The following is a 15242-nucleotide window of genomic DNA, read 5'->3' as shown; positions in this document are numbered from 1 at the left end:
TAGCTTTCCCCATTTATTAATTTTATTTTTTAAGATATTTTTTAATTTATGCATACAAGAACTAGGGTGAGCACCAGAGATATGGGGTAGGGGAGGTGAGAGGATTCAGCATGGACAGAGTGAGAAGCAAAACAAGCAGATTGACTGAAATTTACTACTGAAGGGAGCAGCAAAGGTCTGCTGTGCCATGTAGGTCACCTCCCTGGCTAGGGATGGAACCCGTGCTACAGTGACTACAGAGAGCTTCATAGTGCTGTAATTAACCACTTATACCACCAGGGAGGTCCCTATTGACTTTCTTTACTCCATTGTTTGCTCCCTGCTATCAAGCCATAAATTATATGTTACTATTAAACTCATTTAATGATAAATAGACTGAATCACAGAGGGTTAATTTTACAGGTGGTATCACCATAAATACCAGCCAACAGATCCAGTGTAATGTACTGACCAGTACCTGGAAGGACACCTCGTACTCTAGGTTTGGTGCTTTGTATTCTTTTGACTCCCTTCTCCAAATGAGCTGCTTCATAGCTTTAATTTTGACAAAATTGGGCTAATTTCTGGCATTTTAGATTTTGCATCTCATAAGATCTCAGTCACCTCTGATTGCATCATAGTTTCTCCCACTAGCTAGCCCTTAGAAGAATAACCATGGACCCTCCCATAATAACCTCTACCCTCCCATGAATTTGAGGGTACTTATTCTTCAGAGATATTCATTACTAATTGAAGAACCAACACCCTTTGAGAGAGGCCTATTGAGCTGCATGGTTGTTTTCGTGTAGTAAATAAGTTTATAGAACTTCCTAGGAGGAACTGGTATTTTGTGAGAACATAACCCTTGATAATTGCAAAAAGGAAAATTAGCCATACAGCAAAGAAACATTTGATTCTGGGACGTTTTGGCTCTAAATAATCTCAAATTTAATCTAGACCTTTCCTTTTTGTTTGGATTTTTAAAATACTTTGGCATTTTCAAAATAGAATTTAATTGAAAGAAGCTGAGGTGATACGGTTCTTCAAAATGAAATTTAGAGGAATCATAGGAGACAAATTTTGAGTTTAAAATTTACTATTGATTTTCAATGTGTGTATTTAGATTTATATATCTTTTAAAGTTATACATAAATTTGTTAATTTTTTAAAGATTTATTTATTTATGCATACAGTACTGTGGTACAGGCCAGAGGTGGTGAGAGGATTCACTAGAGGCAGGGTGGGAGGCAGAACAGGAGGACTGACAAAGTACACTGCTGAGGGGAGCAGTGGGCAGGTCAGGAGAGGTCTGCTGCACCATGTGGATCACGTAAGGGTGGGGATCGAACTCATGCTGAAGTGGCTTTAGCTTCTTAGTGCTGTGCTTTAACCCACAACACCACCAGGGAGGGCCCAGATTTGTTAATTTTTAAAAGATCCATTTAGACTAAAAAAGAAAAAGAAAGGAAAAAGAGGACAATTTGGTATACAGTGAGTCTCAAAGGGAAGGACTGAATTAGACTTCAGAAGTGAGACCTTGAATCTTACTAGAAAAACTAAAAGACCCCTTTGCATTCAAAATGGATATTTAATCAATTAATTTATAATTTAAGTTCTCAAATTCTATGGAAATTAAACTAAGCAGTTCTAGGTGGGTCAGTATGAGTTCCATTTTTAAATTCTCTTTGAGATTATAAACATGCTTATTATAGAAATTATGTGAAGTACAGAAAAAGAATAAAGAGTTTATGCTTGGTCACAACCTGGTCATTCATAAATTAAATCTGTATTTTTTTAATTTCTGTGTATGTTGTGTCTCTAATTGTGTCTGCATTATGTGTATAACATACATTTCAGGTACAAGGTATATTAATTCTATCCTCTGTTTTTGCTCATTATCACAGCACAAAACATTCTTTCTCATGAATAATTTCTCAGAAATATCATTTTTAGTGGCTGCATAATAGGTAAATTTCTTTTAAAGAAGTAAATAATAAGTAAGTAAGGTAGACTGGAACTGAGAACATTATTTTTCTAAGACCTTTACTTTTCTGCAGAGGATCAAAGCTTTCAACTTTGAAATAAGATGCAATTTGATAAAAAATACATTGAGTCTGGGTCTCATGAAGGTCATTGTCATTGTACTTCAATTGAAAAAAAATGTATGCTTAACATAAATATGTTTCTTTATAGGCTTCTAACACTATCTCTATACCCACCCCATCAAATAATGTGTTTTTAATTTTTAAATAATCCTTTCAAAAGAATCTAATCAAATAATTTTCTTAGTATCATGATTCTCCTAGGCATTTATAATGGAAAGACTAGAGGTTTAATCAGCTCACAAATCTTACAGATCCTACCTACCTATGAATGATTTCTTTATCTCATCTTTATATCCCTGTCTCCCTTAGTAGACTCTTTATTATCTTTTATTGTATAGGAACATCCTGTATTTTCTAATTTTCCTCTATTTACCCTCCAAACGTTTTCTGGATGAAGAACTGGCTATCCTTTTCTCATTCAAGAACTATGCATTTTCCCCACTTCCATCAAAATTCTCTATCCTTTAGTAGGGCTTCAACCTTTTTTGTTGTTATCTCTTGCCAGACCCCACTTACATATAATGCAGGGTCAGTATCCATTGCAGCTGTGTATCAATTTACTGCTTATGTGAGATGGGAGATGTGGAAAAAATGTGACAGCAGAATCTTGGGTTTGAAATCTATCATCTCTGGTTTAAAAAAATCTGCACCATTTCTAGGTGAGTCAATCAGTTTTTATAATGTTTAATTTCTAGACGCCCCAGTAGAGATGACTTTAGATAGACAAAGCCTCAGGGATATGCAGGCTCTATTCAGAAGATGTTAAAGTATTTTAAGAAAGCTAATGAAATGCCAAGTGAAACAGTGAAAAAGGTTAACTTTAAACTGTTGGTTGTGAATTTGTTTGTGTAGCTGGAAATTCCATTAGGTCATACTTTGAGTCCAGGATATATATATATATATATATATATATATGTATGTATACATGGACAGGACCTACTTCCTTCTAGAATTCATGAGGTATGATCAAACACAATGTTTTGTTTTACAATTGAGGAGTTGAGGCAAGTCACTCCATATCTACAGTTCAATATCTTCCAGCCAAGATCTGTACATAATATGAAACCTCAGTCAACTAGATATGAAACCCTCAAAAATTCTTGGTAAATCAATTATAAAATTTACATAATTACATCCTTGGTGGCTAGAAGCTTTAAATCCTCAAAAAGTTTAAATTAGTTATAAGATAATGGAAGAAATTGAACATCTTATTAATATTTTTCTGTTGTATAATAATTATATAGATTTCATAGTGCATGCATTTGAATTTTTTGCTTTTGAGCCCACCTGCTCCTTGTTTCCTAAACTGCCTGTCTAGTTCCTGTTATTGAGCCTATCCTCTTCCTGATTGCTATATTGCCCTTCTAATTATCGATATGCAACTGACATTTTTATTTTAATTTTTAATTAATTATTTTCTACATCATTGTCAAAGTTTGAAGAATGTTTGATTCCTCCTTCAGGTGTAGTCCACATAGTTCTCCCTCACTATAGCACCTGTAATTCATCAACATCATTCCTTACACTCTCCCTTCCAGTTTTTACCCCTCTCCCTCCACCTTCCTTGCTATATACTTCATATATGTAGTGTTGAGAGTGACTAAAGATTTACTCACAAGGACTGAATTAGGGTGGTAAAGGCCTTGCATCCAAGGACTGATAAGGTGGTAATAAACTGACCCTGCATCTGGGATGGGACTAGCTGAAGGTGATAATGAACTGGGCCTCACATCAAGGACACAGCGATGAGTAACACCCTTTGGAATCTGAGTTTAGAATCTATATAAGAGACCCTTCCCCCTTATTGAGGGGGCAGTAGCTGTAGACCCCACTCTAGGGGCTCCGTCTCAGCTTCTGTCCCCCGGGAGCAATAAACTCTGCTTGCTTAGCCTTTCTGCCTCAAGCCTTCCTTTCTTGCGGCCAGTCACAGAACTTGGCAACAGACTCATGGCGTCCGTCCCTCCTCTCCGCCTTTTCCTTTCATGTAGTATACTTGCAAGTTTTGTATTTTCCTGGCTTTTTGTTTGCTTGCTTTATATTCCACATATAAGTGAAATCTACTGACACTTATCTATTTTCCTTGTGACTTATTTCCTTAACATAATCCCATCTATGTACATTCATGTTGCAGCAAATGGCATGCATTTATCTATTTTGATTAGTAAATACTATACCATTGTGTATATGTAAAGTATCTTCTTGATCCATTCATATATTTTGGGGGTAGTTAGGTTGTTTCTATGTCTTAACTATTGTAAATAGTGCTGCAGTAAAAAAAAAAAAAAAAAAAGTGGAGTGCAGGTTTCCTTTCACAGTAATGTTTTTATGTCCTTTGAGTAGACTTCTAAATGTGGAGCTGATGGATTATATGGTAGATCCAACTTTAGTGTTTTGAGGAAACTCTACACAGCTTTCCACCAGTAATTATTCCCACCAGCAATGTAAAAAGGTTCATATTTTAATCACATACTCCATACCATTTGTTGTTGCTGGGTTTTTGTTTTTGTTTTGTTTTATTTTTAATATGGGCCTTGTTACTAGTGTGAGATGGTAACTCATTGTGATTTTGATTTGCATTTTCCTGATAATAAGTGCTATTGAACACATTTTCATATTCGTGTTGGTCATTTGCATTTCTTTTTTAGACTAGTGTCTTTAGTTCTTCTGCTCATTATTTGATTTTGCTGTTTGCTTTGCTTATGTTGATTTGTGTAAGCTCTTTGTAGAGCCTTGATACCAGTCCCTTATCAAATGTATGGTATGTGAATGTTTTCTCCAAATTCAGTAAGGTGTTTTTTTGCTTTGGTTGCTGTCTCAGTTGTTGTACAGAAATGTTTTAGTTTGATGTAGCCCCAGCTATTTATATTCACCTTTGTTTTCCTTGTTTCTGGAGATGAGTTCACAAAGATGTTTCTGGGGTTTATGTAATTGAGTATTTTGCCTATGTTTTCTTCTATAAGCCTTGTGGTTTCAGGTCTTATATCCAACATCTAAGTCTTTGTCCATATTTATTTGTTAATTTTTGTATATCAGGTTACTGTTTTTTTGCATGTGGCAGTCCATTTTCGCCACTACCATTCACTGAAGAGACTTTTCTTTTCCAGTGTTTATTTTTTGTGCCTTTGTCATAGATTAGTTAACCATATATGTGGGGTTTTATTTATGGGCTTGCAATTCTTTTCTTGCTTTATGTGTTTGTTTTTACTCCAATATCATGCTGTTTCTAATTATTATGTCTTTGTAACAGAGTCTGAAGTCTGGAAATGCAATACCTCTGTTCTCCTTTTTAGTCAGGAAATCTTAGGCTATTGGGATTTATTATTATTTGGATTCCATATAGATTTCAGCAATATTTGCCCAATTTCTTTGAAGCATGTCATTGAAATTTGTATTGGAATTACATTGAATCTGTGAATTGCTTTGGGTAGGATGGCGATTTGGTAATGTTAATTCTCCTAATCCATGATCAGAAATATCTTTCTTTTGTGTTTTGTTTTCTATTTCTTTTACCAATGTTTTATAACTTTCCTTGTATAGATTTTTTTTCTACCTTCTTTGTTAGCTTTATTCTCAGGTATTTTAATTTTTTTTAGTAGGATGGTGTTCTTGATTTCTTCTTCTTCAGGCCAGTTGTCTTTATATAGGAAGGGTAATGATTTTGTAACCTCCTACTTTATTGACCTTGTTTACTGTTTTAAATTAGTTTTTTCCTTGGATTTTTACTTTTCTCTCTCTATATAATCACATCATCTTCCAATAATGATAATTTTAATAATGATAATTATTAAATAATGATGATAATGAAAATAATAATAATAATGATAATTTTACTTCCTATTTCTCAATTTGGACTTTGTATGACTTTTTCTGCATAATTGCTCAACCTAGTACTTCCAGTATTACATTGAAAAGCAGTGATGACAATGGACATTCCTGACTTGTTCCAGATATTAGTGGAATGGCGTTCAATTTTTCATCATTGAGAATTATGTTAATTGTGGGTTGCTACATGTGGATTTTATTATATTAAGATATGTTCCTTTTATCCTTAGTTTTTCAAAAGTTTTCATTATAAATTGATACAGAACTTTATCAAGTGATTTATTTGCATCTACCAATATGACCATATTTTTTTGTTAATGTGTTTAATTACATAAATTGATTATCAGATGTTGAACCATCCTTCAATCCCTGGAATAAACCCCTCTTGGACATAGTGTATAATCCTTTTAATGCATTGTTGGATTCTGTTTGCTAAGATTTTACTGAGGATTTTAGCTTGTGTGTACATTAGGGAAATTGACCTGTACTTTTCTTTTTTATGTGTTGTCATTGTTTGGTTGTAGTATTATTAGTGTTATTAATATTTATGTAGGCCTCATAAAATATACTAGATAGTATTCCTTCTTACTCATTTTTTTTTTTTTCATTTTTGCATAGAACTGTGGTGTAGGTCAGTGGTGTGGTGGGGTGGGAGGTGGTAAGAGTATTCACCAGTGACAGAGTGGGGAGCAGAAGAGCTGAATTTACTAAAATATACTGCTAAGGGATCAGCAGGCAAGAAAAAAGAGGTCTGCTGTGCCTTTTGTGGGTTAGCACCCCATCTGGATCCAACTTAGGCCTTGACATTGATAACGTTAAGACTTAACCCTTAGGCCAGAGGAAGGTACAAGTTTTTAATTTACTGAAATATTTCTAGCAGGAGACATTAGTTAGACATTCAAAACATCTTTGAATGTTGGTAGAATTCATTCGTGTAAGTGACTAGTCTGGGGCTTTTGTTTATTAGGGGGGTTTTGATTATTTTAATTTCCTTGCATGTAGCTGGTTTACTCAATTTCTCTTTTTTTTTTCTATTTAGACTTTGGTGGCTATATAATGCAAAGAATTTGTCCTCCTCACCTAGATTGTTGAACTTGTTTACATAATCAACAAACATACATGGTAATCTCTAATTTTCCTCTGCATTTCTGCTGTGTTTGTTGTAGTTTCTCCTTTTTTTTTTTTGTATGAATGTACATTATTTATATTCATACATCCTCCCCCTTTAATTTTGGAGCCTAGGGACAGATTTGTCTATTTTTTTTTTCTGTATTCAGAGAACCTGAGTTGTTTGATCTTTTAGACTATTTTTATTTTTTCTGTTTCATTTACTTCTGCTTCATCTTTACATTCTTTAGATTTTTGCTATTGCTATTGTTTTCTTTCCTTTCTAGTTCTTCCAGATAGGAATTTGGTTGTTTATTTGTTTTTGGTGCTTTCTTGTTTGTTGATGTGGGCCTGGCCGAAATATACAGCTCTTAATACAGTTATTGGTGAGCATCCTTGGTAGCATAGTTGTTAAGTTTCAGTGCTATCACATTATCATTGCTGTAGCCTGAATTTAATCCCTGACCAGGGAATTAACCTACACATGGTGCAGCAGACCTGACCTCTCCTATCTTGGCGACTGCTACCCTTAGAAGTGTATTTCGCTATAAGTATACAAAAACATTAATTCAAAAGGATAAATGCACCCCTGTGTGTATTACAGCACTATTTACAATAGGAAAAACCTGGAAACAACTCAAATGCCCAAAATTAGATGATTAGATCAAGAAGATGTGGTATATATACACAATGGAATACTGCTCAGCAATCAAAAAAGATAAACTTATGATATTTACAGCTACATAGATGGAACTAGAAGGGAAGTATGTAGCGAAATAAGTCAAAAAGAAAAAGAAAAATATTGAATGTCTTATTTCATTAAGCATGATTTTTCCCAGCTCCATCCAGCTGAGATGAAAAAAGTACAAAGTGAAGAATAATGTAAATATATATATACATATATAATAAAATTTATATAATAAAATTAAAAAAAATAAATATGCAAAAATATCAGATGGTTTTACTTATAGGAGGGATATAAGAGAACTGAATAAGATACAGAAAAAAATTGTATTGTTATTACAATACAAAACATAACATAATAAAACAAAAACAGACAATTATAAACCAGAGATATCCTACAGGGAAAGGGGAGGGATAAGGGTTGGAAGGAGGGAAAGAAGAATGTGGGCAATTGTGGTGATTATGGCTACACCCCAGTTCTTCTATGCATAAATAAATAAATCTTTAAATAAAATACTGCTATTGTTGTGTTCCTTACATTCAAGATGATTATGTCCTTATTATCATTTTTTTCTAGGCGTTTTCTAATTTCTTCTTTGATTTCCTTATTAACTCAGTGGTTTTTCATTAGCATTTTGCTCAGTTTCCACATAATGGGGTATCTCCTGGCTTTGTATAGTTGATTTTTACTACTTGATCATATAGTTGACCCTTATGATCAGATAAGTTAGTCGGTATAATTTCAGTCATCTTGTATTTTATGTTTGTCTTGTGACCTATTATGTGGTCGATCCTGGAGAACAATCTGTATGCCCTTGAGAAAAATATGTTTTTAATTTGGGGGGGATGCAGTGTCCTATAAATGTCAGTTAGTCCCATTGTTATGTCCTTGTTTAATTTCTGGTTTTTGATCGGTCTATTAGAGTAGGGTGCGAAGTCTCCTCCCATATGTGTATTTTCTTCAACGTCTGTTTTCAAAGATGAGAGCAAATGTCTAATGTATGTTGGTACTCCCTCACTTGGTGTAAAAATACTGATGTATGCTATATATTTCTAGTAGATTGCCCCTTGATCAATATATAGGTCCTTTGGTGTCTTTTGTCACAGTTTTAATTTGAAATCTGTTTTCTCTGATATAAATTTGTCTACCCCTGCTCTCTCTTGGGAGCCATTTCGTTGTAGAATTGTTTTCCAATACTTTACTTTCAGCCTATGTTTATCTTTGTAACTTAGACATATTTACTGTAGGCAGCAGGAGGTTGGATTCTGTTTCCTAAAATAACATGCTACTCTATTTATCTGTGAGTTGTCAATTAATGTTTAGGGTGATGATTGCTACATGGATGGCTATTACTACCATTTTGTTAGATTATTTTGCGTTTTTATTTCATTACTTGTTCAGGTCTTCATGTTTATTCTTTATTTGTTTAGATATGAAGGGTCTTTGTAACATTACTTGCAATGGATGTTTTGTAGTAGCAAATTTTAGGTTTTTTTTTTTTTTTGTCTGAGAAGTGCTTATATTTCATTCATAAAGTATGTAGGGCTTTGAAGGATAAAGTATTCTCAACTGGCATTTTTTGCCTTGGAGTTTTTTAGATATGTCACTCCAGTCTCCTTTTGCCCATATCTTTCTTTAGAGAGGTCTCATTAGTCAAAGAAGTCTCATGTTAGGCTATCTATTTCTTCCCCATCATCAGCTTCATTATTTTTCCTTTGTCTTAGACTCTTGGAAGCTTTACTATTATGTATCTTGCTGTAGCCATTGTTTTATGTGGTTAGTTTAGGGCTCTTTTAGCTTCCTTGAAAATTTAAAATAATTGTCTATATTAGAATATTAACAGATTCCTTTCAGATGTTATGGAATGAATTTTGACTTGAGGTTTTAAGGTGAAAGATATATAGTTATAAAAAAATCTTACTATTTTAGATTGGATTGAAATATATAAGGCTTAAACTTCCTAGATTTAGCTTTTATTTATTAGATGAAGGCAATGATTTAAATACCTGAGAAGTAATAAACAATGATTTTATTTGGATAAAATATTTTAAAAATAAATAACATATTGTATTATAAATGTAGGTTATAATGTCATTGGGGAATTTAAAATTAGTCAAAAACTACACTAATGTTGAGCTGATGGAAAAATCTTGCTAGATTTATAAAGAGCAGTGGAGTTTTAAATTGAATATAAGTGAAATGAAAGCTTTTAAATTTTTTACCTTAAAAAATTAAATATTAATTTGCAAACAAGAGTTCCAAACAATCTTTTATGTTCACAAAATATACTTTAAAACAACACCTAAACACACACATTACTCACATGATTATTACAAAGCATGTATTACATAAATCTGTATCAAAACACCTTGCAAAATTTAAATATGGTAAAAATATTTTTCATTGTCTTTCCTTCTAGTTTTTGTTTCTCAGGTTGTTGCTTCAGCTTAGAAAAATATTTACCTTTTCTCTCTTTTACATAGTAACTCTATGTCACTTCAACAAGATTATGTTAGCATGTCCTGGTCAGAACATGTCTGTTTCTTATCTTTTCTCATCTTACAATTCTTGTTATAATTTGTATTACTAGTGTAACACTTTGCATTGCTAATATAATATATATATATATATATATATATATATATATACTCCTTACATTGGAGAAGTTTCTTTATGCTTTTTTTTCTTATTTGAAATATGAATTCCATACTCTTTCATTTTTGAAAAATATTTATTTATTTATGCATACAGAACTGGGGTACAGGTCAGAGGTGAATGGGCAGAGATTAGATTCACCAGGCACAGAGTGGGGAGCGGAACAGGCAGATTAATGAAGTACACTGCTGAGGAGAGCAGCGGGCAGTACAGGAGAATTCTGCTATGTCATGTGGGTCACCTCTCTGGCTGGGGATTGAACTCATGCTGAAGTGGCTATAGCTACCTCCCTACTGCTGTACTTTAACCCTATGCACCACCAGGGAGGGCCCTGTACTCCATTCATTTTTAACTAAAATATTGAGTTTCCCTTACATGCTAAATACTGTAGTGTGTAGGAGCAGAGCTATTATTAAAAATGTCTATGTCTATGTAAAATCTATGTCTATATATAGTAGGTAATGAATTGATGATGTTATTTTTATTTGAAATAAACATAATTCTAATTAAAGCAAAGTCTATAATCAATTTATAGAAAATCAGTTGATAAGTTGAAAAATTTAGTTAACTCAAATAGCAGATAAACGTTAAGCTACATTAAAGAAAAACTGAAACTTCATTAACGTATTGAAAAGCACTCAATTTTACCCTTAGGTCTAAAACATTTTAATTAAGATAAACAATCTAGAAGATAATTTTCCAAAATGACTGGTGCAGTAGAAACTAAAGTGGAAGGGGGTGATGAGAGAAAATGTCGATAACTGATGAAAACCACTCAGTCAGGGAAGCCTGTTCATTCTCATTATGTAGACTCTTCTGCCCACCTCTCATTCCTTTTCATCCTTCTAGTCTGCCACAGTCAACAAGACTGTTTTCCTTTTGCTTTAGCCCAGCAGTCAATACCATTGATTTTTTTTTTTTTTTAACACCAGGCGATTCTCACCTCTTCCCTCATTATCCACTCCTTCAGGGCTAAACAAAATTCCCTGGTGTACCCCACTGTCTGCACAGCCTGTAAGACAGAAATGGCTAGAGGCAGGATGCAGAGTATTGGCTGGTGGGTGGGGATGTTCTGCGACATTAGATCCTTTAGGAGAATCCTGGGCAGAATACTTTAACACAAATTAATTTAATAGATTATGTATCTTCCATAGGAAAAGAGAACTAAATGTTTAACTTCCTCATTGCAGTTCTATTGTGTATGCTGAGGGGCTTGGGGTGCAGGAAACACAGAGACCCTGTTACATGTTCCATTCTCACTAAACCTATTCAAATACTACTCCTGGGGAAGAAGCCAACGGTTGGCAATGAGGCAAATGGCAGTAATCCTTAACTGGACCATAAATGACTAGTTTATTACAGAAGAAAAGAATAAATTTACTCAATGAATGCTTATTATATGTTGCAGTTTTATAATATTTGTTTTAATCCTTTTAACAATCAGGTCAAGAGAGTATTACTGCAACCACTTAACAATTTTAAAACAAAAACTTAAAGAGTTACATCAATTTATCCAAAGTCACATAGAAAGAAAACGACAGTCAATCTTTCCTGTACACATAATATTGCCTGTATAGAATGGAATTTGTTTAATGATGAAGGGGAAAGTGTCAGAATCTAATCTAATTCATTTTGAATGTTTGGTTGTTTAGCTAAGGGGCAAAGAACTAAGAGACACACTTCAAATACTTCTTAGGAAAGATTATAAAAAAGGTGTTTCAATGCATAGTTTTAAAAATCAGAAGCGGCATTCCCGATTTCTAAACTATTCAAACTATAATGTTCTAGAACTTTATGTAAGCAAGTAGCTCTATTAACTCTTCCTCTTAAACATTACAGTCTTAGCGTTGATATTCTGAATTATTTACTAAGCTGGATTTATCCTTGGTTTCCTCATCTGCAAAGTTGGATGCTAATGCCTGTCACAAAGGCATAGATTTTATTGGATGACTTACATTTGCTAATATTTATAAGCACTTCATTTTGTCTATACAGAAGGGAAATTGAATCAATGGTAGATTCCTTCCTTCTTCAGTTATACCCATTTGCTGCCCCCAATACAATGTTGAAAGTAACTACCCAGTTTGTTTGTTTGTTTCTGTTGAAGTGTAAGGGGGAAATGCCTAAGGATTGAAAGCCTTAACAGTGTTCATGAAATTCATCTATACAGCAACAAACTCTGAGCCTAATGTCTCATGTTGTGGAGGAATATGGATGTCCCTAGGGCTGTATAGCAGTTTCAGAAGATATACCATAGACTTATACTGCCTAGCAGAGTAAATTCTAGTCTGAATTGAGATGTTAATTACGAGAAATGTCTATCAAATTTTGAAGAACATAGTATGAGAGATTAAAGCATCTCAATAAGTTGTTTTTTTTTTTTGGTTATATGTTGGAATTATTTAAAAGTCATATAAAGGATATATAAGATTTAAAATAATATAGTATCACATTTTTACCTGTTTTACTTTTTACTTTATTTCATCTGATTATTAAAAAATTTAATTACATATATAGCTCACATTTTGAACTTCATTATATTTTGTCTTGGGCAGTTCTGATCTAGATGCTAAGTGGTAGCTCTTTCTTCCCATGGACAGTTAAATCCTTGATTGTAATATTCTGGAGAGATTCTTAAAATCATTGTGGCTGCCAGTCTTTTCCTTATCCAGGCTTTGAAGAGTATGGCTAGGAATCCTTTGATCCTGTGTTTCTGACACCTTAGTATGACCATTTGAATGCTGAACTTAAAAAGGGGTACTTAGTAAGTCCAAGTTCCAACATTAAAATGAGACCTAGAGAGGTGAAGAGACTTGTAAAGGCTTTCTTCATTAAAATGCACTGCTTCTGGGCATTATTGGTGGTTTAGGGGTTAAGCTTGGGGTTATCACCTCTATAGCCTGAGTTTTGTCCCTACAGGGAGGTGACCCATACAGCTACATGGTGCAGCAGTCATCTCTCTCCCCTGCAGCTGCTCCCCTCTTCAGTGTATTTCAGTAGATCTGCCTTTTCTACTCTCCATTCTGTCTCTGGTGAATCTTGTCAGGCCCTGCACCTCTGGCCTACACCCCAGCTCTTGTATTCATAAAGAAATAAAATAAATCTTAAGCACTCTGACTCTCAGATAAATGAGCTCTCTTTTCAATGAACTTAAATGTCCATACCATCTTGGGACAACACAAACCCTATCATGTGGGTACAGGCCAATTTCCCTGGAATGGAAAACTTTCTTCTATTCCAGTGTGGTCCCAGTGTAGAACTATTTGACATTCAAAATTTTATTCTAGTTTAATTTGCTTGGCGAATCTTTGCCACTTAAAGCAAAAATTAACCACTTTTAACTTTTCCTTCCCTATCTTATCTTTATTCTGTTTTAACTCAAAATCCCTGTGTAGTATTAGCTTACTTTTGTATAAATGCTTAAGGCAATATACTTGTCATTGGTACATGGTTGAACTGAACTGTTATTGAACACTTTAGCCAAGTCCCCTTTTAATACTAATTCTTGTTATTTTATAGGTTACAAAAAAAAAATTGAAAATAGAAACAAAAGCCTAAGCCCTCCCATTGGAGATCAGTCTGCGTTTTTATGGATCTATCTACACGTATGTGTATGTGTGTATTTGTAAATGACTTAAGCTTGTAAAATGCTATCATAAAAATCCTTACCACTCATAAAAATCTCCTCATTATTCATGTTGAATTTCTTCATTAGAGTTGTTCTCTGCATAAAGGCAGTTGGACCTGTCACTCAGGACTGGATTGAGTAGGACTGAAGAGGCCATGATTCACACAATCTCATTTCCATGGTGTATGCCTTAAATGCCACATCTTTAGTCAGCAGTTTCTATCTCCCACAAAAACAAAATTGAGGTTTGCATTCTTTTCTAGATTTAAAAATGTACTTTTGAAGCTTGTACTAGGAAGTATATATATGTATTTAGGAGTGGTGTATTTCCGTTGACTCTTTGGCTTCCTCAATATGAGATTTAGATTTGCCTCAGTTTTCCAACGCAATTGATTTTAAGTTTCTATAAATTCTGTCTCTTGATACCCTTTGCTTGGCATTAAAGGCTGCTGCAATAATTTAAGAAAAAAGGCAATGATGTTGTTGTGTCGTTTGTAGATTGCTATGTCAAATTCCATTTTCCCACTTTCTATAAATAGTGTCAAGGTAGAAGAGAAGTTACTGATACTTTTTTTCCAGGATGAAAAAAATAAGACCTGTACTGGTATGGATCCATTCTATTCAAAATCTTTGAAACTCTTAGAGGAGATATATTCATTTATTCATTTTTTTGTAATTTATTTTCTTACATCATTGCTCATTTTTGTACAATATTTCATTTCTCCCCTCAGGTGTAGTCCCCCTAATTTTCCCACCACCACAGTACCTATAAACCATCACCATAGTTACTTGTCCTCTTCCATTCTGCTTTGTCTCCTCCCTCTACTCTTCCCCTACTGTATGCCTCAGATCTATGGTACGCTTGCAAGACTTATCTTTTTCCTGAACCTTTGTTAGGGTTCTCTATAGTCAACATATAAGTGAAACTGCATGGTATTTATCTTTTTCCTTATGAACTATTAATCCCTTCCAGTTTCGTCTATATTGTTGCAAATGGCAGGAGATGTTTTTATTTTTGTTTATGTCATGTATGTATTTTTGATCGCTGAACATCTTGATCCCTTCATCTGTTTGGGGGCACAAAGATTGTTTCCATATTTTAAACATTGTAAACAGTGCTGCAATAAAGATAGGAGCGCAAACTTCCTTTTTTCTTTTTTTAACATTTGTTTATTTATGCATACAAGAGCTGGGCCAGAGATGCAGGGAGGTGAGGGGATTCATCAGAGACAGAGTGGGGAGCTGAACAGGAAAATCTACT

The sequence above is a fragment of the Condylura cristata genome, unplaced genomic scaffold (genome assembly GCF_000260355.1).
Source record: "Condylura cristata isolate star-nosed mole 26May11 unplaced genomic scaffold, ConCri1.0 scaffold00015, whole genome shotgun sequence".
In the NCBI taxonomy this organism is placed as follows: Eukaryota; Metazoa; Chordata; class Mammalia; order Eulipotyphla; family Talpidae; genus Condylura; species Condylura cristata.
Note: the sequence above shows the minus strand (reverse complement) of the source record.